This window comes from Canis lupus, chromosome 23, assembly GCF_003254725.2.
Source record: "Canis lupus dingo isolate Sandy chromosome 23, ASM325472v2, whole genome shotgun sequence".
In the NCBI taxonomy this organism is placed as follows: domain Eukaryota; kingdom Metazoa; phylum Chordata; class Mammalia; order Carnivora; family Canidae; genus Canis; species Canis lupus.
The window spans coordinates 9,874,101-9,898,240 of NC_064265.1; the positions used below are offsets into that span (position 1 = coordinate 9,874,101).

At 42.2% G+C, this 24,140-nt stretch overlaps 1 long non-coding RNA gene and 1 pseudogene across 4 annotated transcripts; one reads left to right on the forward strand and one right to left on the reverse strand.

The window, feature by feature from the left end:
- Positions 1-671: 671 nt before the first annotated feature.
- LOC125753459 (uncharacterized) lies at positions 672-21,985 on the reverse strand. Of its 4 annotated transcripts, none has more exons than XR_007405365.1 (7): positions 21,846-21,985; positions 9,467-9,573; positions 7,180-7,280; positions 6,935-7,053; positions 2,833-2,990; positions 1,585-1,785; positions 672-1,134 (listed from the first exon to the last, which is right to left on the reverse strand). It is a non-coding gene; the product is annotated as an uncharacterized LOC125753459 (long non-coding RNA). The 4 variants fall into 4 exon arrangements; XR_007405363.1 differs by lacking the exon at positions 21,846-21,985 and adding an exon at positions 21,628-21,838; XR_007405364.1 differs by having other exon boundaries at positions 7,180-9,573.
- Positions 21,344-22,417, forward strand: LOC112668878 (cell division control protein 42 homolog; annotated as a pseudogene).
- The last annotated feature ends 1,723 nt before the right edge of the window (positions 22,418-24,140 follow it).

A 24,140-nucleotide genomic window follows, 5' to 3' on the forward strand; every position in this document is an offset into this window, starting at 1 on the left:
TCACCTTTCACTGACTGCACAGTTAGCAGCCCTCCAACTGACCTCCTCATATCCATTGACCACACAGAGCCCTGAAGATTCCTTATAAAATTCAAATGAGCTGTGTCAGCTCTCTGCACAAAATCTTCTGTGAACACTGTGCTGAATATTAATGCTAAACATATTATGGTGGTTTATGGCATCCCAATGACCTGTTCCCTGCCTACCTCCTATTCTTGCCATCCACCCCTCTGACTTTCACTCTGCTTCCAGACATACTGATCCCCTACCTTAGTGCACTTGCATTTGTGTTCACTTTGCCTGGGATGCTCCGCCTCTTCCATCTCTCTTCTTGTCACTCAATTTTATTTTTTTATTTTTATTTTTTTAAAGATTTTATTTATTTATTCATAGAGAGAGAGAGAGGCAGAGACACAGGCAGAGGGAGAAGCAGGCTCCATGCAGAGAGCCTGACTTGAGACTCAATCCAGAGTCTCCAGGATCACGCCCTGGGCTGCAGGGCTGCACCACCGGGGCTGCCCCCAATTTTATTTTTTTAAAGATTTATTCATTTGAGAGAGAGAGAGAGAGCAAGCATGCACACACAGAGACACACATGAGTATAGGTAGGGACACATGGAGAGGGAGAGGGAGAGGGAGAAGGAGAGAATCTCAAGCAGACTCCCCACTGAGCACACAGCCCAAAGAAGCTGGGGCCTAGATCCCATGACCCACAAGATCACGACCTGACCCAAAACCCTGACCCAAGTTGGTTGCTCAACCAACTGAGCCACCCAGGCACCCTTGTCACTCAATTTTAGTTCAAACCTGGAGGGGGCCATCCCTGACAACCCTCCCGGTCTAAACAAGCCCCCTATTATCCATTGCTAACAAAACACTGTATTTTGCTTTCTTCATAGTACTTATTTTTATTCAAAAGTATCCTGTTCATTATTCATTTGCTGGTTTACTTTCCATCTTCCCACCACTAATATATAAGGTACACAAGAGACTCTTACAGGAGATGCTTATAGGAGATGCCATCCATATTCCCTTGGCAGTTACCATTCCTGTGCATGTTTCCTGGGTGCTTCAACTGCAAGCATCTATGACCTTTCCTTGAGGGCTTTCTCTAGCCACAGGAGCATGCTGGAACTACATAGGGCAGGATAGAAGTACTAGGGAGTTAACACTTGTCCCTTGTCCCCTGCCTCAATAGCCTTCAACCAATGACTGATGGGAGTTGGTATATAGTATCCCAGATCCCTCACCCTCAGGTGGGAGAACTTGGAAGCATGTTCCATACTGGCTCCCAGAATTCCCCTGCAGGATCAGATCTCAGTTGCCCATAATGATAATCTGGTCAATATGTCACCCTTTATTGGCTCCCTTTCTTTTCCTGACTCATTTGCCCATTCTTCTACCAGTGCTTTCTGAGCTCACCTCCCAAATAAATTACTTGCACTTAAATCCTTATCACAACCTTCTTTGGGAAACCAACCTAAGACACCTCTGTGCTTAGAACAGGGTCTGGGGAAAAGTAGGTGTTCAGTAAATATTTATTGAACAAATGACTAAATCTCCTTTCTTCTGACCTCCACTCACCTTTTGGGAAATTCCAGTCCAATTACATAACTTAGCTGTAGATCATTCCTAATCGTGAAGAAGCACATGCATCCTGAAATGGCAAACAGCTGTGATTTTTGTCAATGGATTGTTTGAACAGTTATTCCAGGCAAGCAATCTCCTCACTCTGCCTATCTCCCATGCTCTCTCTAAGCGGGGGCAGAGGAGTGGAATTCAGTTCTAGAAGAAAGAAATTTGGCAGAATTACTAGCAGAGGCGCAGTCTACCAGGGCCTTGGGAAGACCCTGGTGCCAGGCCCCTTTCCCATTCACCAACATTACCCTAGTGCCCCAACCTGCCAAGATGCTGTAGAAGACTTAGTTATATTCTTACCACAAGGCATCTAAATCACAATGGATGCCCACTGGGGAAAAGAATGGATTGTTTGGTTGAAGGTGAAGAAAGAGATGGGTCACTACTTCACACCATAAATAATGGTGAATTCCAAATGGATTAAAGATCTAATTGTGAGGGGGGCCCCTGGGTGGCTCTGCCATTGGGCGTCTGCCTTCAGCTCAGGGCATGATCCTGGAGTCCCAGGATCAAGTCCCGCATCAAGCTCCCTGCGGGGGAGGGATGTCTCTGGCCCTCTGCCTATGTCTCTGGATCTCCCTCGTATCTCTCATGAATAAATAAATCTTTAAAAAAAACTAATTGTGAAAGACAAAAATATTTAAAAAATAGGATATGTTGTGATGTCTCTAATAAATGAATAAATAAAATCTTAAAAAAAAGAACATAGAGTGAACTTTGAGCTTGAACTGCTTAATCTCCATAGGACTATAGTTATGGCTCCTCTTTTATTCTTGTTTGTACCTTCTCTTTTTCTCTTGATCAGTATTGCCAGAAACTTACCAGTTTTTGTTTAAACACACACACACACACACACACACACACACACACACACACATAACAGACAAAACTTCTTTGGTTTCCTTGACCCTACCTATTATAGATTTATTTTCTGTTCCTTTCGTTTCTACCCCATTTTATCTTCTTCCTTCCATTTTATTTGTTCTGTCCTTCTTGTCACTTCTAAAGTTAGATGCTTAGCTCATTCACTTTTTTCTTCTTTGCAATTGTAAGCACTTTAAAGATGTCAATTTTCCTTGTGCAGCCCACAGGTTTTCACAGCTAGTATTTTCATTATCATTCACTGAGAAATATGTTCTCATGTCCATTAAATATGGTCTTGCCACTCCTCAGGGAGCTCTATGGTCTACTCACCCTGCTCCACTCTGCAGAAATAGGCACCTGTTCTTGGCATCCTCAACCTGGTTCATTTTTAGCGCTGGTGTCAAACTTTCTTCAAATACTGTATTTGGAGATATCAGATGTCAACTAATTTCCTTGAAGATAGCAATCTTTCTCACTTTGTGGTTTCTCTTTGTTACAGCATGCGGGGGTGGGGAGGAAGAGAATAACATTGCCTTATGTTTGTACATATCCCCAGGTGTAGATTATAATTTTACTAGCTGAAAAAAAATAGTAGATGCAGTACCCACATATTGGCCAATAGAAGACGCTATCGACCTGTTTAAGGCCAGCTCATATGTTTCCCACGGTTGCTCTAATCTTTTCGTCTTGTTTGCAGTTGAGTTCGTTTTAGAGAAAATATCCCAAAATCAAAAGTAGAGAGGTTATATGATACTGGCTAAACACTCAGATGCCCCAGGCTCCCAAGATAAAAACATAACAAATAAAAATTTCAGTTTAAAAGGTGCAGGGAAATGTATCTCTGAGAACTTCTCATTCCAGAGGTACAGTGACCTTAGGGGAGAAAGAAACATTTGCTTCCCTGCGTCCTGATGTCACAGTTATCTGTCTAGCCATTTCCTGGAGATGCTTCCTCTGGCACAGTCACCTGGCTGACTTGTCTTGGATTACAAATGAGCAGTCCTCCCAAAAATCACCTTCGAGGGTTAAAAAAGGTCAGAATCTTTATTTGGGACCAATTTTCTACCGGAGTGAAATAGGATGCGGAAGAGTGGTGAGGGAGGCATCAGCCCTTGAAGGATTAGACCTTTCCAAAGTATACATATCCCCATGTGTGCCTCCTGTCTGTCTCTTTCTCTCAAATGACCTCTATTCAAACCACAGCTTCCTAAGCAGTCCTTGAGATTTAATGTGATTAAAGAACCACCTGGTGTCCCACTTCTGGGTATCTATGAAGGAAATGAAATCACTGCTTTCAAGGAGATATCTGCACTCTCATGTTCATTGCAGCGTTTTTCAAAATAGACAAAATGTGGAAACAACCTAAGTGTCCATTGATGGACAGATGAATAAAGAAGATGTGGGGACATTAATGCATGTGTGTGTGTGTGTGTGTGTGTGTGTGTGTGTGTATCAGAATATTGTTCAGCCATTAAAAAAAAAAAAGAGGGAAATCCTACATTTGGGACAACATGGATGGACCTCGAGGACATTATGCTAAGCAAAACAAGTTAAAAAAGACAAAAACTGTACAATCTCACTTATGTGTGGAATCTAAAAAGGTGGGACTCATAGGACCAGGAAGTAGAATGGTGGTTGTCAGGGGCTGGTGGTGGGAGAAATGGGGCAATGTTAATTGAAGGATACAAAATTTCAGTCATAAGATGAATATGTTCATCCACAGCATAGTGACTATAGTCAGCAATACTGCATATCCTATACTCAAAAGTTACTGTGAGAGTAGAGCTTTAAGGTTCCACCATAACAACAACATAGTAATTATGTGAAGTGAAGGATGTGTCAACCAACCTCATTGTGGTAAACATTTCATAATACATACATGTAACAAATCATCACATTAAACTTATACCTTAACTTATACATTGTTATGTATGAATTGTATCTCAATAAAGTAAGAGGGAGGATTTCATTAAAATGCAGATTCGGACTCAAGAGATCTAGTGCATGCATGAGAGTCTACATTTCTAACAAGCCCCCAGGTGATGCTGGGGATGTAGGTCTGCCAGCCACACTTTGTGTAGCAAGGGCTCATGGCAGTGGTCCAATGGTGGGAGTCAGTGTGATGGCTTCAGAGAAGCTCCAGGATTTGGAATCAGAAGCCCTGCCTCCCAATCCAGACTCCAGGGCTTCCCAGCTGTGTGACCAGTTCAAGCCAGAGAATCTCTCAAGGGCCTCAGCTTTCTCACCAGGAGCTGAAGATTTGTTTGTTTGTTTGTTTGTTTAAGATTTTATATATTTATTCATGAGAGACACACAGAGAGAGGCAGAGACATAGCAGAGAGAAACAGGCTCCTTACAGGGAACCGGATGTGAGACTTGATCCCAGATCCTGGGATCACGCCCTGAGCAAAAGGCAGACACTCAACCACTGAGCCACCCAGGCATCCCAGGAACTCAAGGTTATTACCCTTAGTAACACATGAGGTGAAATGAAGTGATTTGAGCATGGCTCCAAACTCATTGCCTTGCCAGGGAAGAAGCTTGGTCATGATTTCAGGAAATGTGAGACTCACACATAAGATGGCAGTTTGAGTACTGATATAGAACGTCCTGGACCACTTCTAGTTTGTCATGGAAACGATCTATGGAATCATTTTCTAAATCTGCATGGGACATAGTGAGAAAAAACAAAGTCTCGAGATTCATCCCCTCCTACATCTTCAGAATCTCTGTGGAGGGAAGGGACTTACCTTTTCAATAACAAGTACTCAGAAACATTCTGGAGATCAGGCAAGTTTGAAACACTGGCGTACAGAATAAAAGATATTAGAAAATCTGCCTCCATATTGGAAACTAGGGAAATATACCATCCATCTGCCTAAAGTGGCAGCATTGTTCCTCAGCTCTCATAATGATGGGGTCAAAGGAAGCCGAGAGAGACAGCCCTAGCCCTCTGGTGGAAGATGGAGGAAGGAAGGAGGGGACAACATTCACCAGAGCGCCCTAGAAGGATGCAGGCAGGCCAGGGACAGGCCTCCACACTTCCATCCATGAGGCATGTGCACTCCCAGAAGCAGGGCTTCCTGCTTGGCAGCAGACAAATCACTTCCCACCAGTCCTTGTCTCGGGTCTGCCTCTCCTCCCGCAGAATGAGAAAAGGAGGAGAATCATCAGGATCACAGAGACTGTACAATTGTGTCCAGAACATTTTATCATTTTCATATCAAAAGGTCATATAAGAAGTCCCTTTCCCTCTAGCAATTCCATTCTGGGAATTTATGCCAAGGAGAAAATCAGACAACAGAACAAAATTGAATGCACTCAGATGGTTCACGCAGCATTGTTTGTAACACAGAGAAGTTTGAAACAAGCAATCAGACGCTGAATGGTCAAACATATTTGAACTGAGGGGGATCCAGGGAAGGAGGTGACAAGCTTCGAAATGCAGACTCAGCAGACACAAAGTGACCCATGAGAGAGCAGATGACCAGCAGGATGAGAGAACTGGGCAACAGGGCAGGTTGGCAAACGAGGAGGAAGTTAGGAAGGTGGGTGGTCAGATGGGCTTATAGACCATGGCCAGAAGCATGCAGATACTCTGAAGCATTGGTGTGTTCTAAAGCAGGGGAGCAGCCTGGTAGACTTATTATAAGAAACTAGCTGTGGTTGCTCCGCAGAGGAAGGTGGGAGGGGAGTGGAACTACGGACAGGAGTGCAAGTGACCAGACCGAATCAAGGCTATAGTCCAGGTGGGAGGCGGTGGTAAAGACACAGAATGGGTGGGTGGGTGGTTTAGATACTTGTTCTACGGACAGAGCTAACAGGATGCACTGTGGTATTGGACATCGGTGACAATGATAAGATGACTTCCAGATCCAACCTTTAGAAACCAAGTGGCTGGGATGCCAGGGTGGCTCATCGGTTTAGCATCTGCCTTCGGCCCAGGGCATGATCCTGGGGTCCGGGGATTGAGTCCCACATCGGGCTCCCTGCATGGAGCCTGCTTCTCCTTCTGCCTGTGTCTCTGCCTCTCTCTGTGTCTCTTATGAATAAATAAATAAAATCTTAGAAAAAAAAAAAGAAAGAAATCAAGTGACTGGAAGTGACACGACTGAAATGAGAAAGGTTGGTGTTGGAGGGACAGGATTGAGGGTGGGAACATTTGGATGTTATGTTTTGGATACTTTAGACACACGTCCATTTGGAGATATCAAGCAGGTAATTGGATTTATGAGGCGAGAGGTCAGTGAAGATGCAAATTCAGGAGGTATTAACTCACAGAATATTACAAATTTAATTTAATTAAAATTTATTTAATTTTAATTTAATTTCACAGAATGCATGAAATTTTTTAGGGAGAGATTGTATAGAGAAGAAGTCCTATAAGGAATCCATGTGGAACATCAGAAATATTAGTTTCAAAGAAGTATACCTGGGAGTACAGGTTAGCTCAGTCAGCTAAGCATCTGACTCTTGATTTTCAGTCAAGTCTTGATCTCAGGGTCATGGGTTCAAGCCCCACATTGGGCTCCACACTGGACGTGGAACCTACTTTATAAAAAGAAGTATCTCTGTTGTTGCATTGTTTTGTTTAAATTTTAAAAATTAAAACAACATCTTAGTATATGCATAGAAAAAATCTGCATGAATATTCACCAAACTGTTCATGGTGGTTACCTCTGAATGGTTGGTTTCTGGATGGTTGGTTGGGAGGGCTTTCATTTTTTCATTGTATGTCTCTGTCACATTTGAATTTTTATAAAGCACATGGTTATTACCTTTGTAAAATTGAGAGAAAAACAATAAATAGACTTGTTTTAAATGATAGCACCCATTGTTGGTGAGGATGCTGTGATATGGGCATATTGTATCCTCTTTGGAGAAAGTGTAAATTGGCACAACTTTCTGGAATGAAATTTGGATTTCATCTATACAAAATTATCTGTCAAGGGCCTTAAAAAGTTCAGACCTTTCCACTTTCTGGTGCTTTTACTAGGGAAGAGATGGTTGTTAGGAAACATGAAAAGGTTTTAATAGTTTTAAGATAACAATTTGGCCATAGGCCTATGAACACTATAAATGCCCCAAACTCTTCTGGATCCAGCCATCCTTTATCCCCATCAGACCCCTGAGAGAGCTAGGTATGGGGAACAACCAACACTCAGGATGGGAATTACCACCTGATCATTATCTACCCTGTGTCTGCACCTCGCCCTGCATTTCTCTACAGAGCCCCAGGAAAGTTGCTCCTTCCCACATCCAGCTTCTGGATGAAGAAGAGTGGGATCCGTGAGATGGGGAGATAGCCAAGTTCTCCCTGTGAAGACCAGTTTCCCTGCATGCAAAAGAACATCAAACACAGGGCTGTATGCTCAAGGGCACCAGTTCCTAACAATTGGGTTTGGTGCCATGGAATGTCACCCTCCATCCCAACCACCAAAAGCAGCTTATTATTAGACTCCAGCCTCAATGAGCTCACCCTGAAATGAACATACTTTAAGATCCAGGGCCCTCCTGTCCAGGCCTCCTCTAGGACTCCAAGCCTAGACACAATGTGTACCTTTGTCTCCCTTTCCAAAGAGTCTCTGAAGTTACATGAGCTACAGGTCCCTGCAGATCAAGGATGTTCCCTGTCAGAAACCTGAGCTGGAAAACAGGGAAATAATCAAGTGTTAGTAGGACCTGAAGCTTTCTGAGAATAGGCACAGGGAGGCCCCAGGAGAATAGGAGCATGGGCAATAGGAACATTTGCCTAAACTGGGGTTAGGAAATGTCACTGGTGGGGAGGGCTAAAGGGGTGAAATTGTCTACCGGGTCCTGCTAAGGAACAAATGAGTGTGAGAGATGATGTGTAGAAAGACCTGAGCAGTCCCTGCACAGAGTCAGGGCTTACTAGACTTTAGTAGTAGAGCATTATCACTATTATTACTAGCGTTATGGTGAAGATCTGCCAACCCCATTTGCTGAGGCCCCTGGAGCTGCTGTGGGGCTGGTTTCCATCACTCCAAAGTCGGGCACAACTAACGTTTGCTTTGCAAATTTCCATGAAGTCTGTCTCTTCATTGCTGTCATATTCTTGCACTAAATTCCATGTGGTTGTGCAGCAGGCCTAAGCCTGGAGGCATTATCTTACAGGAACCACCCCCCACCAGGGGTGGGGAGTTAGACAAGTGACGTCACCCCCACATCACAAGTGAAGGCACTGTGGCTGGAGTTGTTTCCAGGTCTCACCCAAAGTCTGAGACTTGGGATGTAACAAGGCCCACACCTGAGCCCAGATTGTGGCTTTTCTGATCTTCCAGTGACTTCTCTGAGCAGTGAAGTCAGCTTGGCAATGGACAGAGAAGCTGGCTTGTTGGTCCCAATAAAAAGTACTGAAGGCTGTTTAAGGGGTCCAGGGGCTAAGAAGCCTGGAATTCATGGTGCCAGTTGGATTACAAACCCAAGACACCACTCTGTATTGGCTCCCCCAGTCTGCCCCCCACACTAGCTATCTCCCTTTGCAAAAGAGAAAGAAATATGTCCCACAAAACTGCTCTGGGGTCATTGATCACACACAAGCCTGAGAGTGGTCCGATATGGCAGGGAGTCCTTGTGCTACCCTTTCAAACCTTGTCTACAGGAAGTACCCATGAAGTTAAACTGGCCACTCCATCTGTAGTGGAGTTTACTTTAATTAAATGTTAATTCACTCATGCCTTGTCCCTGTGGCCACGTGCTGCTGGGAATCTATGCCACAGTAATCTGGACCAAAGCCAGGGCCTCTCAGAAGAACACCAAGAGGCATCATTGAGTAAAAATAGATTCTCCTGACTATTAAGTACAATGCTCCCCTGGGGGATCCAACGAGAACACTCCCAAAGGAAGCTGAGAGCTGCCTCTGGGCAGAGAACAGATGCTTCCAGTAAATGTCCCCACCCCAACACACACGCAACACACGAACAAATTGGAATTGCACAATTACCCATTTAGATTCGTCACGTTTCTGATGGGAAGTCATCAGGATGAGGATGAGAAAAGCAAGAGCTTCTAGTCATTCTCATGAAAGAAGTGCTAACTTGGTCCCAGGTGCTGTGGGGAAATGAGATGAGATCACCTTTCAGCAAACAGGGCCAGAGCCCCGCCCATCGTGCACCTAGAGATCCCGCTAGAGTCCCTTGGCTTCCTACCCTAAACACTTGCATTTCTCTGACTGGTAGCCATCTCTGGCTGTGGGAGCAGAGGACACGTGAACAGGACTGTCCCAGAGTTGCCATGGACTTAATGCCTCCAGGAGGGGATCCAATGATGGAGGAGCAGGTGGATAAATTCTACAGCTTCCTTGCCTCTTACTCTACTCAGCCTCCCAGAGGCCCCTCAGTGGGAGGGAGCCCCAGTTGCCCACCTGGCCTCTGCTCATTAATTTCTGCTCTCTTGTCTTTCAACTTTTTCTAACTAACTTTATAGACTCACTTTCCAAGTACACTATTTGCATCCAAATCCTAGTCTCAGCATCTGGTGTCATAGGAACTCAAACTAAGACTCAATTTTACTCTTAATCTCAGTAATGACATTTCCAAGTTAGCTGTACTAAAAGTGAGCATCTCAAACCCAAATATCTACAGGTCAAAGCCATGAGTGAACTAGCCAAGTGCTGCATGGGGACCCCAGGAGGCCAATATCCTCTCTCAGGGGTAGCTACTACTCTGTTTAAGAGACCAATGCCATGCAAGAAAGTGGCACTATTGCTAGATCTTTCTATTTTTTAAAGAGTCTGAAATTCTACCTTTAATATGGGCTTTCTTACTTTTTAAACTTTGGAATCAAATAAGAAATGTTAAAATACTATGAAGTTAAGAGAAATCTACTCATGCACCAGAGGCCACCCACAGTCCCCCAGGTTGTAATGTCTGTTTCCACTGGACTTGTCAATCATGCGTCCACCGGCAACCTTTTCTGGGATAATTTAAGTTGAGTGGTGAGGCCTGTGGAGAATTGAGAGAAGAATTAGAGGCAAGGATAGAGAAAGCCAGTGTAGGTGGTTCATTCCAGAACAGAGAGAGTAGTTCTTGAGGTCAGAGAAGCATCTTAGTTTTTAAAGTTTGGTCACTTGAGAATATTTGTAAGCAGAGAGGAAAGATCTAATAACAAAGAAGAGATTGAAGACAGAGGAGAAAAGCAGGGTAGCAAGTTGAGAAAAGTCCATCAAATGAAGGCAAGAATGGACTCAGTAGTGCCAGCTGGGAGCTTGGCCTTCATGATGAAGAAAGCCCAGCACTCTGGGAGTGAGTCTCAGGGGTATGAGGGCAGTGGGGTGTGGGATCCCTGACACCCTAAGGTAAAAATGTTCTGAAGCACCCCAAGGCAGAGTGTCACATTCCTTTGAAAATAACATATATTAGGTATTTTTTTAATTATCTAATTACAAAATTGACAACATGCTTGTGGATATTTTGAAAAATGTAGAAAAGCATAAAGAAGAAAATAAAACTGTTACCCCACAACCTAGAGAACCTATGAACCCCACTGTTCGTATTTTGCATCTATACCTTTTTCCTTCAGAGTGGAATTATACTGTACATACTGTTTTGTAATCTGAGTTTTACTTCTTAACGTTACATTTTCCCATGCCATTAGATATTCTTTTAGGATATGACTAGTTAGAGTGACACCATGTTATCCAAAGATACCCACACTGGAATATATCACACACCACGAGCTCTTCTACAGTGTGACATTGACATGCCTCTATTAAGAGGTGGACTCTTTGTTGCCTCTCTTTAAATCTGGCCACAATCAATCAAATGAGGCATAGCTGATGCTGTGTGACATCCAAGTCAGATCATAAAAGGTGACATGTCTTCTGCCTGGTTCTCTTTTCTTTTTTGAGTATTTTATTTATTTATTTATGAGAGACACACAGAGAGAGGCAGAGACATAGGCAGAGGGAGACACAGGCTCTCTGTGGGGAGCCTGAAGTGAGACTCCATCCCAGGATCCCTGGATCACGACCTGAGCTGAAGGCAGACACTCAACCACTGAGCCACCCAGGTGCCCCTCTTTTTTTCTTTTCTACCTTGGAACCAAACCACCATATCATGAGGAAGCCCAAGCTACATGGAAAAGCCTCACGTGAATGTTCCAGCTGAGCCCCTAGCTGGTTATCAGCATTTGCTAATATGTGAGGAAACACCATCACAGGATTCCAGCCTTTAAATTCTCCAGCTGAGGCCCCAGACATCACAGAGATAAGCCATCTCTACTTTTTCCTGTCTAAATTTCTGACCACAAAAACCATGATTAAAAATAACAGTGATGGGACACCTGGGTGCCTCAGTGGCTGGGCATCTGCCTTCAGCTCAAGGCTTGATCCCAGAGTCCCGGGATCAAGTTCTGCATTGGGCTCCCTGCAGGGGGTCTTCTTCTCCCTCTGCCTATGTCTCTGCCTCTCTCTGTGTGTCTCTCATGAATAAATAAATAAAATCTTTTTTTAAAAATGATAATGATATAATAAATGAATATTGTTCAATAACTTAAGCAGTATTGCATTGTGTAAATACATAATAATTCTTTTTTGGGCCTTAGATTGTCTCCAATTTTTTGTTATAATAAATAACAGTGAGATGAGCCTCCATATAGCTGATTCTTTGCCTAACTAATCATCCATTTCCTAAACTGATGGAAATGCAAAAACTAGGTAAAAAACCATGACCATTTTAGGATGATCTTTGGGAACACATAGCTAAATTGCTTCCTAGAATGATTGCCTCAATCTACATTCCCATCAGTAGCAGTGAGAGCATGTGAAAGCATCTAGTGAATTATCCTTAGTCGCTCACTGTCCTCTGGCAACTTTGCATCTTTTTCCTTCAAACTGTCATCCCCACCTCTGTTGGTCCCCCATCCAAATCAGTGAATGTCATGTTGGGATCTGCTCAAGGCAAAGACCAGGTGGTAAGGCTATGTTGCCCACAAGCTCTGCTCAGAACAGGAGTCCTTGGAGGGCTGCCAATCTTGATCAAACCACAGACCAAAGGCTCCTGCAGTCCTCCACGAAAGCCACAGTGCCAAACCCAGAAACTATGCCTACTCCTGCCCAGCTTCCTAAATGTGGATGATAATAGTGGGAGAATATCCTGCTATCCTGCTGTTGAGAAGAAAGTCACATGACATAAAATTACCCATTTTAAATTCAGTGGCACTTAGCAAAATTCACAATGCTGTGCACTGACTGACCATCTCTAGTTTCAAAATATTTTCATTGTCCCTAAAGGAAATCCCATACTCATTAAGCAATTTTTCCCCTGCTGCCCCTTCCCCTAGCCTCTGGCAACCACCAATCTGCTTTTTGTTTCTGTGGATTTGTCTATTCCAAGTATTTCATATAAGTGGGATGCTGCAGTATGTGGCCTTTTGTGTCTGGCTTCTTTCACTCAGCATGATGTTTTCGAGGTTCATCCACATTGGAGTATATATCAGTACTTCATTCCTTTTTATAGCGAAATAATATTCCAGAACACGGCTATCCTATAATTGGGTTATCTATGGGTGGACATTTGGATTGTTTCTTTCTTGTTCTTTTTTGCCAAGATACATGTACTGAAACTTGTCCCACAAATAGAGTTATTTCTTGTCATTTCTTTGTCTGAATTCTTCCTAGGTTCTTCCACTCAGTTACTGAGGAATATTCATCACTCTATTTTTCACCTCTAAAAACTGATTCCTTACTGAACACCTCCTTTAACCTGACTTGTATTTAATTTATCCCACTTTCTTTTATTTTTTAAGATTGATTGATTGATTGATTGATTTAGAACATGGGCAAGGGGAGGGGCAGAAGGAGATGGAGAGACAGAATCTGAAGCAGACTTTGCCCTGATTGTGGAGCCTGATGAGGGATTCTATCTCACCACCCTGAGATCATGACCTGAGCCAAAATCAAGAGTTAGGCACTTACCCGACTGAGCCACTCAGGCAACCTCTCTCTCACTTATTACTTTCAAAGCCAAACAAAAATCTTTCCAGAGTCTATCAGGTAACTCAAAAAAATGTTCATAGAATATGCTTTGAAGGAAGATATTCAAATGGGGTTCAGGCAAACTGTTGTCCTAGCAGGCATTTCTGATTTAGCTGGAGAAATTTGGGCCAAATAAATGGTTACCAAATCTCCTATGTGCTTCCACATGATTTGATAAATTAAGCACTTGACTAGAAAGAGAATTGTTTTGGGTGTTAGAGCAAAGATGCTAAAGAAGGAATTGGTGGCACTCCTTGTCTTTACCCAGTCCGTTTTCCCACCACAGGCCTCAGCACAGTCCTCTCATGGTGATGTGCGATGAGCACAGGGCACAGTGGGTATGAATTTAGTTACCCCTCTTGTGCCAGAACTACAGTACAGCTGCCCTATTCTTTATGTCCAGTTGTTGGATCCACATGGGAACTCAAGGGGAAGCTATAACAAATATGTCAGAGTTAAAGGGCTGTGTCTCATTCACTGATTCCATCTGAAGACCTACTGAAATGGGAACTAAAAAAAGTTCACTGAAGCTTAAGAATGAAAATATTTGTATGTCCAAATCTTACTGACCAGTTCTACATGTCGTTAAAGACTAAACATCAGCATCAACCATCAACATCTTCATCTATTGAACAGTTCAAAACAAATCTATCTAAACAGTATGACTCTTACTTCTTATCCAAAGTAAATACTTGAGAATTGCTCCAAGATTCTGTTCGGTATTTTCCGGTCCCACAGGTCAAGTAGAATACAAGCTTTCCCCCATTATCTAAAAACAGAGCATTCCTATGAAACCTTGCATAAACTGAAACGGTGTGAATAGAAGAAGCGTTACCACTTTGTAGAAACAAAAAATGCTCTTCAAATTTCTTTCAGCTAGCAAAAAAACAGGTAGGTCTTTCATAAAAGCAAACTGGCATAAAGCAAGGTTCTAGAGAGCAGGGGAAATCTGTATTTTAATCTGGGTGGGGGGTTTGGGTACTGATCAGGGATACAGTGATCAGCAGATGAGACGCCTGAGGATATATACCTCCCTTAGGTGAGCATCTCTCAAGTGGCGGTGAAAATCAGAAGGTTTCACCTATAAGCTGTCTTCTCTCATCCTCTGCTACTTAGGATGTAGGCTGCTAATGGGGTTGGATAGGTTAAAGGGAAGATATTTTGAAATATAAGTAGAAGCATGTGTTATTATCTAGACTGTTTAGATCATCTGCACTGTAAACATAGCACAAATTAACTTAAGCATAAACAAGCAATTTATTGGTTAACTAACGTTCAGTCATGGCTGACTCTAGGAGCTCAAACTACATCATCCATTCTTCATCCATTCTGCCTTCATTTGTTAGGCTGGGGGGAGGTCAGCTCCATCTGAACCAAAAGATGGAGAAGGTTGGCCCCCCAGAATAAAAGCCAGAATTTCAAAGTAGACAAGGGCAAGAGAGTCTACCACAAGAGGCCATAAAGGGACCTCCATGAATCTTGCCCTGAGAGACACAATGCCTGATCTCATGGTTCCATTTCAGCACAATTGCTAGAAATACACTAATAAACAAAGATATATTCCCTCTCTTCTCATGGGATTTGCATTTTAAGGTCAGTATTCTTCACGGTGACTCCATCCAGACTAGCCCTCTTTTCATTAGTCGCCACACAATAGCTTATGGGAGGAGCATCAAACACCAGAGCTTGAGACAAGCCCTGGGTACATATGACTTACAGAGGGAGTGTTCTTAGGAGAAAGGAGAGGGAGTGAAACAAGATAGAGTAGGGGAAGAAGCTAAGCAAGAAAGTAGTCTCAGCCAGAGTCAGCTTCAGCCTGATCCCATGGGAAGCTCTGAAGTATGAATTATACCATAGGGCTGGTCTCAGCTTGACGCAAGATGGCTGGCCCTGAGTACCTCCATGTCAGTCACTCGTTGGCTGGGGGCTGCCCTGAGTGGGCTGGGGGTGCAATATTCCAGGACAGATGGCTCCTGGTCTGACAGAACAATCCTCTGAAGGAGATAGCTGTGAGCCACTAGCCACCAACACTCTCAGTGGCTGGGGGTGGATCCACTGGCCTGGTGAAGTTATCCGCATGGTATCAGCGGTGCTCACACAGGGAAGGATGTTGTTGACTACTTTTCTCATCATGTAATATGCAATGGCTATATATGTATTAGATAACATCTTTTATTCAATTAGTTAATTAAATTATCATTCAGTTAGTTAAATGATATGACCAGAGAGAAAAATAATAGTAATAGTAGTAATAATATTAATCATGGGAGATGGATTAAACTTTCTCTACGTCTTTCCTAGGACCTTGGTGATTCTTTTTTTTTTTAATTTTTATTTATTTATGATAGTCACACACACACACACACACACACACACACACAGAGAGAGAGAGAGAGAGAGAGAGGCAGAGACATAGGCAGAGGGAGAAGCAGGCTCCATGCACCGGGAGCCCGACGTGGGATTTGATCCCGGGTCTCCAGGATCGCGCCCTGGGCCAAAGGCAGGCGCCAAACCGCTGCGCCACCCAGGGATCCCATCTTTTAGGGAAAATAATACTAAAAAAGTAAGGCCACATGGTAGGCTGAATCTTTCTCAACAATGCCTTAGGGTAGTGAGGGAATTTAAGGGAAAGAGGTTGAATACCGTAAATTGTGTTCGGCAGCTGGAGAGTGCCATAGCTACCAGGAAACCTATGCTTCCTAAAAATGGAAGCACTGATAAGGTCAAGACAATTACAGCCTTTAATCATTTGTCACTGAAAGCTTGTCACAGAACAAAGTGGGAGTTGAAACCTCAAAATCTAATTTCTCACTAATGGACAGAAGATTACGTCTATTGGAACATCCATTGAAGATGAACAATGAGCAGTGTTGGTAAAAAAAAAATTTTATTCTTTCTTCAACTTAAAATGATTCTGTTAGGATCCCTGGGTAGCTCAGCAGTTGAACGCCAACCTTCAGCCCAGGGCATGATCCTGGGGTTCCGGGATCAAGTCCCGCACCAGACTCCTTGCAGGGAGCCTGCTTCTCCCTCTGCCTGTGTCTCTGCCTCTCTCTCTCTCTCTGTGTGCCATGAATAAATAAATAAAAATCTTTAATTAAAAAACAGACTTCTGTTTCTCAATAAAACCCAGCTTTGCCTTTGCCCCTTGAAGACACAAAGTTCTGCTGCCATAGTGTTCTCCTTTATCACAGTGAACAATCAACTCAGCCTTGTCTTATCTATAGGTTGTACCGGTGATATTTGAGGAGCTTGTATTTGACAGATTTTAACAGCTATAGTTTTTCTCAGACATAAAACATTGTGATTGTTTCCCTCCCATCCTCAACTCTTACTCCAGGGCCACTTCTTAAATCCCTGCTCTTAATATTGTGATGTTTTCCATCTTACTCTATGCCTTTTCAATGAAAACAACAGGGATATAAATAAATTTTAAGAGAAGGTAGGAAAATTTTAGAAAAGTGAAACTTTATGCACCTAGCATTAAAACTTTGAAATCTGTGAAACAAAAATGATAGATATAAGGACAAACAGACAAATCCACAATCTTTATGACAAAATTTAAAATATCAGAAATTGTTAGACACAGATAGGAATATAAAATATCTGAATAACAATTAATAGTGTACATTAAATGTTATAGCCTCAGAACAAATAATATTTCCCCTCTCCTTGATTCATTTTCCATACTGAGCCTCCATGACCCATCTTCTCTGTTTTCTTCCCACTTCATTGGTGCCCCTTTCTCAGATCTTTGCTTGTTCCTCTCAATCTCTCAGACTCAACAAGTGTGTCCCACATCTTGGTGCTGGGGCTCTTCTCCTCTCTAGTTACATTCACTGCCTTGAAGAACTCATCTGGTCTCTTGGCTATCGATATCAACTGCCTATTAGCAGCTCCTAAGTTTATATCTCCATTCTGACCTCTCCTCTGAGCCCATATTCATGGATCCAAATCATCCACTCAACACAACTCAAATTTAGCATCTTGGAAGTTGAATTCCAGATCTTCACCCCCCAACCTGACTCATCGACAGTCTTCCCCATCTCAGTGGATGGCAATTGTAGAAAGTCACACAAGCCAAAATCTTGGCATGATCCTGGACTCCAATCTTTGATTCCCTATCACTAATCTGTCAGGAAATCCAGTTGGCTCTGCCTTCAAAATACATCCCAAATCCAATCACTTCCCACCTCTACCGCTGGCGATCCAAATCACCATCATCTCCTACCTGAACAACGGCAGTAACCTCCTAGCCACCTCCCTACTTCCACTCTTGGCTCCCTACAGTCAATTCCTCACAAAGTTATCAGTGTGAGCACTTAAAAACTAAATGATATCATGGCACTCCTCTGTCCAAATCCACTTCACTAAGAGTCAAGGTCCTACCCAGCCCTACATGGCCCTACAAAGCTCTCGCAGGAAGTGCAAATACATGCATACACACACAGTTACCTACCTCCTCTACCCTCACATTCCACATCACCTTTTCAATGAGGCCTATCTTGACCACCCAATTAAATTATAGTCCTAATTCCACTTACCGTGGACTATTATTTTAGAAAACATTTGAGGTGGGCACTTGATGGGATGAGCACTGGGTGTTATTCTATATGTTGGCAAATTGAACACCAATAAAAAATAAATTTATATATAAAAAAAAGAAAACATTGGTCACTTTCCATAGCACATATATCATTATTTTATAATTTGCTTATTCATTTTAAATATTGCTTACCATTTGTTTCCTCTTGGCAGGATCTTTGTTTTGTTCACTGATGGATCCTAAGAATTTGGAACAGTATCTGGCACATATTAGGCCCTCAATAAATATTTGTTGAATTAATATGCATTTTTTTCATGCTAAGATGGAACATTAGCAAATTTTGACTATATATTAGGTTACAAAGGGAATATTGACAAATTGCAAAGAACAGAAATTTTTAGGTCACATTTAATGATAAAAGTGCAATATAATTATAAATTAATAACCAAATAAAACTTTTAAAAATCTTTGCACTTTGATACTTTAAAACGCTTTTCAACTCCTTTGTTTTCTTCCTCCTTTCTTTCTCCCTAGCCAACCCTGCCCTGGAGCCCCCGCAACAAGCCTGCATTTTCCTGGTGATACTCCATGTTTTGTGCTACCAACATGCTCAGTTCTGAGCTGCAGGACTGAGGAAAAAGAGGAGCCCATGTGGGATGTGGTGTAGAGCTGCCACTACCAGATCAACAACCACTTACATACTAAGTACAGGTCATGGTCTGTCTATTAGATCATCAGCTCAATGGAGGAGAAAACCTTGGAGGGCAATGAGGTACAGCATTCTACACAGCGACAGTTGAGTACTTTGTTACTAATCTGGGATAGGGTGTGTCCACCATGGTCAGTCAGGCAAAAAGCCCAGGCCTGGAGACCTGACTGAGATTTTCACACTGGTTATGAGCAGTAGTCCATCTCTGTGTAAGTCGGTTATGTGATCTATGTGCCCCAAGTGCAGTTGTGACCATGGAACTTGGATATCTAATCTTCATCATGTTCTCTTTCATTTTCTTTTACTGAATACACATTTTAAAATTGAAGTGTACCATGCATTCAAAAAAACATAGAAATCATAAGTGAAGAGCTCTGCTATGGACTGAATTGTTCCTCCCCCCCCCCCGGCCTTATCTCCCAAATTCATGTTGAAGCCCTAATCCCTAATGTGACTGTGTTTGGAGATATGGCCTGTAAGAAGATGATAATGGTTAAATGAGGCCATAAGCATGGGACCTTAATCCCATAAGGCTGGGGTTTTATAAGAGGAGGAAGAGACACCAGAGTGCTTTCCCCTCTGCCCTTCTGCCATATGAGAATATAGGAAGAAAGCTGCCAACTGCAAGCTAGGAAGAGAGCCCTCAGACTGGCTGGCACCTTGAACTTAGATGTCCTAGCCCCCAGAACTATGAGAAAATAAGTTTCATTGTTTAAGCTGTTAAGTCTATGATACTTTGTTATGGTAACCTAAGCTGACTAACGCACTCTCAATGCATTTTCACAAAGTGAACACACACCCATGTAATCACCAAGGGGGTCAAGATAGAAAATTATCAGCATTCCAGAAGCCCTCATCATTTCCCCTTTCTCAATTTCCCTCTTTCCCAAAGTTAGCCAATATACTAACTTCTACTAACCATGGATCAGTTTTGCTTATTTTTTTGGACTTAAGTAAACAGAATTATACAGGGTAAAAAAGCCATTTTCTAAATAATTCCTAGACTAAGGGCCAAAAAAAAAAAAAAAAGAAGGAAAACTAAAAATTATTGTATTAAAAATAAGAGCATGGTCTCTAAAAACCTGTGATATAATCTAGTTATACTTAAAGGAAAGTTTTGGTATTACATGAATTTATTAAGACAAAAAAAGACTGAAAATAATAAACTCAATAATCTGTAAAAAGAGCGAGTGAGTCAAAGCAAAGAAACTGAAAGAAAGGAATTCATAAACATAAAGGGCAAGAAAACCACAAAAACCCATAAAGGAAAAAAAAAAAGAGAGAGGAAGAGACAAAGAGAGAAAATGAAATAGGAAACCAAAATTAACATAGACCGTCAAACTAAATGCTTGTTCTTTAAGAAGACACCCTGCACTGGACATCTTTCTTTTGTCCCTCAAAAGCCTTCACCTTCTTGACCTGATCCTGTGTTCTGAGATACTGATCTCTATGTAGCATATCCAGGGGTCTCAATTGGACTTGGCCGCTGGGGAGCGCCAGCTGGAGTTGAGAGGGAAAGGAGAATCAGATTCAAACATTTATTCCTTTATTCCACTCATCTCCCTTTCTGTGGGCTGTGTCTGCCTGTGTTTCATTGTCAAATCAGAGCTCCTCCCAAAGCAGCCTCCCCAGGGCTCTATTCTTCTAGGTTTTGGTCACTGCTTTCTTCCCTCACCTCTTCCTGTCTCGGAGTGATAATGCCATCCCACTGCTAAACCCTGTCATTTCCCTGTACCCCGACCACACCTTTGTAAAGAGTACTTTGGTTTTTGTTTTGTTTTGTTTTGATTTTTTTTTATTGGAGTTCAATTTGCCAACATATAGCATAACACCCAGTGCTCATCCTGTCAAGTGCCCCCCTCAGTGCCCGTCACCCAGTCACCCCACCCCCTGTCCACCTCCCTTTCCACCACCCCTTGTTCGTTTCCCAGAGTTAGGAGTCTCTCATGTTCTGTAAGAGTTCTTTGTTAAACTGCTCTCAAATTATCCGATTTGAGAGTGCCAACTATTTCCTGACAATAGCAACACCTCTCAAATTTTTAAATTACAAATTAATTAAAATTTTAAAATATTTTGGCAAGTCTCATCAAGAAAAAAGAGAATACGCATACACGCTTGGGATCAGCAAAAAAGAAACAATTGCAAACATGGAAGAGTTTGAAAAAGAGAAATTAGCGGCACCTGGGTGGCTCAGCTGTTGAGTGTCTGCCTTTGGCTCCGAGCGTGATCCCGGAGTCCCGGGATCAAGTCCCATATCGGGTTCCCCACAAGGAGCCTGTTTCACCCTCTGCCTATGTCTCTGCCTCTCTCTCTCTGTGTCTCTCATGAATAAATAAATAAAATCTTTTAAAAAGAAAGAAAAAGATAAATCAGTTACATGAAACTTTATATGAATAGATCTGGAAAACTATAGGAAATGGATTGTTTTCCAGGGCAATATAGATGATACAAATCGGCTTGAGGAAGAAAACAACCAGAAAAGAAAGGACAGTCATAGATTTACCCTAAAATGTGGCCAACACCCCAACAGAGAAGCTGAAGTCATCACCGAATTTGAAAACTTTAAAGTGGATACAAAACTGTTTCAGCAATGCAGACAATGAAGTGAGTGGTTGTGGCTGCTGGTGCTGTTGGTAGAACATACTTCCTGATATCCTACACAACAAACAAATTTCTATCTGAGTATGTACCAACCATTTTTGTCAACTAGGCAATCGCAGTTATGATTGGCAGAGATACTGCAGGGTAAGAGGACTATGCCGGTTATGACCACTGAGTTACCCACAAACAGATGAATTTCTAGTCTGTTTTTCAGTGGTCTCTCCATCCTTATTTGAAAATGTAAAGGAAAAGTGGGTGCCTGAGATAACTCACCACTGCCCAAAGACTCCTTTCTCAGCGCACCTGGGTGGCTCAGTGGTTGAGCATCTGCCTTCCGCTCAGGTCAGGATCCCTAGGTCCTGGAATTGGGTCCCACATCAGAATCCCCAAGGGAGCCTGCTTCTCCCTCTGCCTATGTCTCTGCCTCTCTCTGTATGTCTCTCATGTATAAATAAATAACATCTTTAAAAAACAAAAAACAGGACTCCTACTTGCTTGTTGGGACTCAAATTGATCTCCATGATGACCCCTCTACAATTGAGAAACTTGCCAAGAACAAACAGAAGCCTATCACTCCAGAGACTTCTGAAGATCTGGTGCATGACCAGAAGGCAGTCAAGTATGTGGAGTGTTCTGCACTCACGCAGAAAGGCCTCAAGAATGTATTTGATGAAGCAATAATGGCTGCCCTGGAGCTTCCAGAACTGAGGAAGAGCCACAGGTATCTGCTGTTACGAATCTTTCCAGAGCCCTTTCCACACAGCTGGTGTCAGCATCGTACTAAAACAATGTTAAATCAAACTAAAGTTTAAAGATTAAAATTCATCTTTCTAAGAATGACAAGTGCCTTGTACCTACCCACATGTACTTGTGTGAGACAAGGCCCCTAGGTATGATCCCCTTCCCTCTCTTAGTACTAGTTACTTTAAATAACTGTATTGTCAGAAAAGTGATTACTACTAAGTTTTGTTTTGTTGTTTCAAAAAAAATTTTTTTTAAAGAAAGGCATGCTTGTGATGACTCTGTAACAGACTAATTTTAGTTGTTGAAGCTGCTCCCAGGCTCTATCTACCCTGGAGAATGATCCGGGACATTTACGGAGTTTTTTTCCTTTTTTTTTTTTTTCTTTAGAGGTATGTATATGCAGGGAGTGTGTGTGAGATTTATTTATTTTTATTATTTATTTTTATTTAGTCATGTTTTTTAAATTCATTAACCATTGGACAGCCCTTAAGGGAAGGACAGATTGATTGCACATTCCATTTCCTAGATCTAGTTTAGAAAATGTGTTCCCTACTTGGTGCTCTTACAAAGGAGTATAGTAAATGCCTCATTTAATAACATACTCCTTTTTGAAAGTTGCTTTTTCTCTCCACCCTTGAGTAGGTCCACTCTTTGATGAAACTTGTGAAAGTGGGTGGAGTCTGTCTTGTCCCTTCTCTTTTCTAGGATGCACTATGTATATGTGACTGTGACTTTCAAGGAAATTTGCTTTCCATTTAATGAATTTTTTTGAAGTTAATTTCTAACTTCTGTCACTGATAAATGAAGAAAAGGATTGCACCTTTTGAAATACATCAAATGTATTGAGTGTGCAATTAAAAAACATTTTTCCGGGGATCCCTGGGTGGCTCAGCGGTTTGGCGCCTGCCTTTGGCCCAGGGCGCGATCCTGGAGTCCCGAGATCGAGTCCGGCGTGGGGCTCCCGGCATGGAGCCTGCTTCTCCCTCTGCCTGTGTCTGCCTCTCTCTCTCTCTCTATGTCTATCACGAATGAATAAATAAATCTTAAAAAAAAACATTTTTCCCTGTCAGTCATTGTCTTATATGCTTGCATAGATGTCCAGCTTAATAGTGTATGATACGGCGTTCCTAGAATACAGCTGAAGACCTGATAAATCGAGGAAATGTGAGGGGTGGCCCTAGGAGACAGATGTCTATCCTCTTTCAAGCTGGGAGGATGGAGACATGTTTCAAGAAGCTGGAGGTGGGGGTGGGGGTGGGGAGAACATTTAACAATGTGGGGATTAATCAGGGGAATCCCCTTATTTCTGTTTCGCATATGAGGAAACCTAGAGTAGCTAGTTAAGGCTTTCTAGTTTAATTAAAAAATCATGGGGTCTTATGAAGACTCTTCATAAGTGTTCATAGGGATTTTATCCACTTATTTTGGTTGCAGTTTCCAATTTTTAAAAATGTTTAGATAATCTTCTCTACCTTTCCCAAATCCTAATTCTTGTAGATTCATTAGTGTTGAACCAATATTTTCTCATGCTTCAATTCTTGGTATATGTATACTTTTCAGATGTATTAAACAAACAAAAAAACCCTTCACAAGCCAAAAAAGAAAAGGAAAACCCACCTACACTAAACAAGGTACTTGGGGTAAGTGATTAAAACAAGGCAAGAGGGGATCCCTGGGTGGCTCAGCAGTTTAGCGCCTGCCTTTGGCCCAGGGACGAGATCCCGGAGTCCCAGGATCAAGTCCCAGGATGGAGTCCCATATCAGGCTCTCTGCATGGAGACTGCTTTTCCCTCTGCTTCTCCCTCTGCCTCTCTCTGTGTCTCTTATGAATAAATAAATAAAATCTTAAAAAAAATAAAACAAGGAGAGATTTTCCATGTTACATAAATTGTCTACAGCAGAGAAAAGGGTAGACTTCTCCCCAACTCATTTATGATTGTGGCATAAATCTGATGCCAAAATTACTAAATTAGAAGAAAGTAATTGGTCAATTCTACTTAAGAATATGGTGAAAAAGTATCTCAATAAAATACTAGCAAACT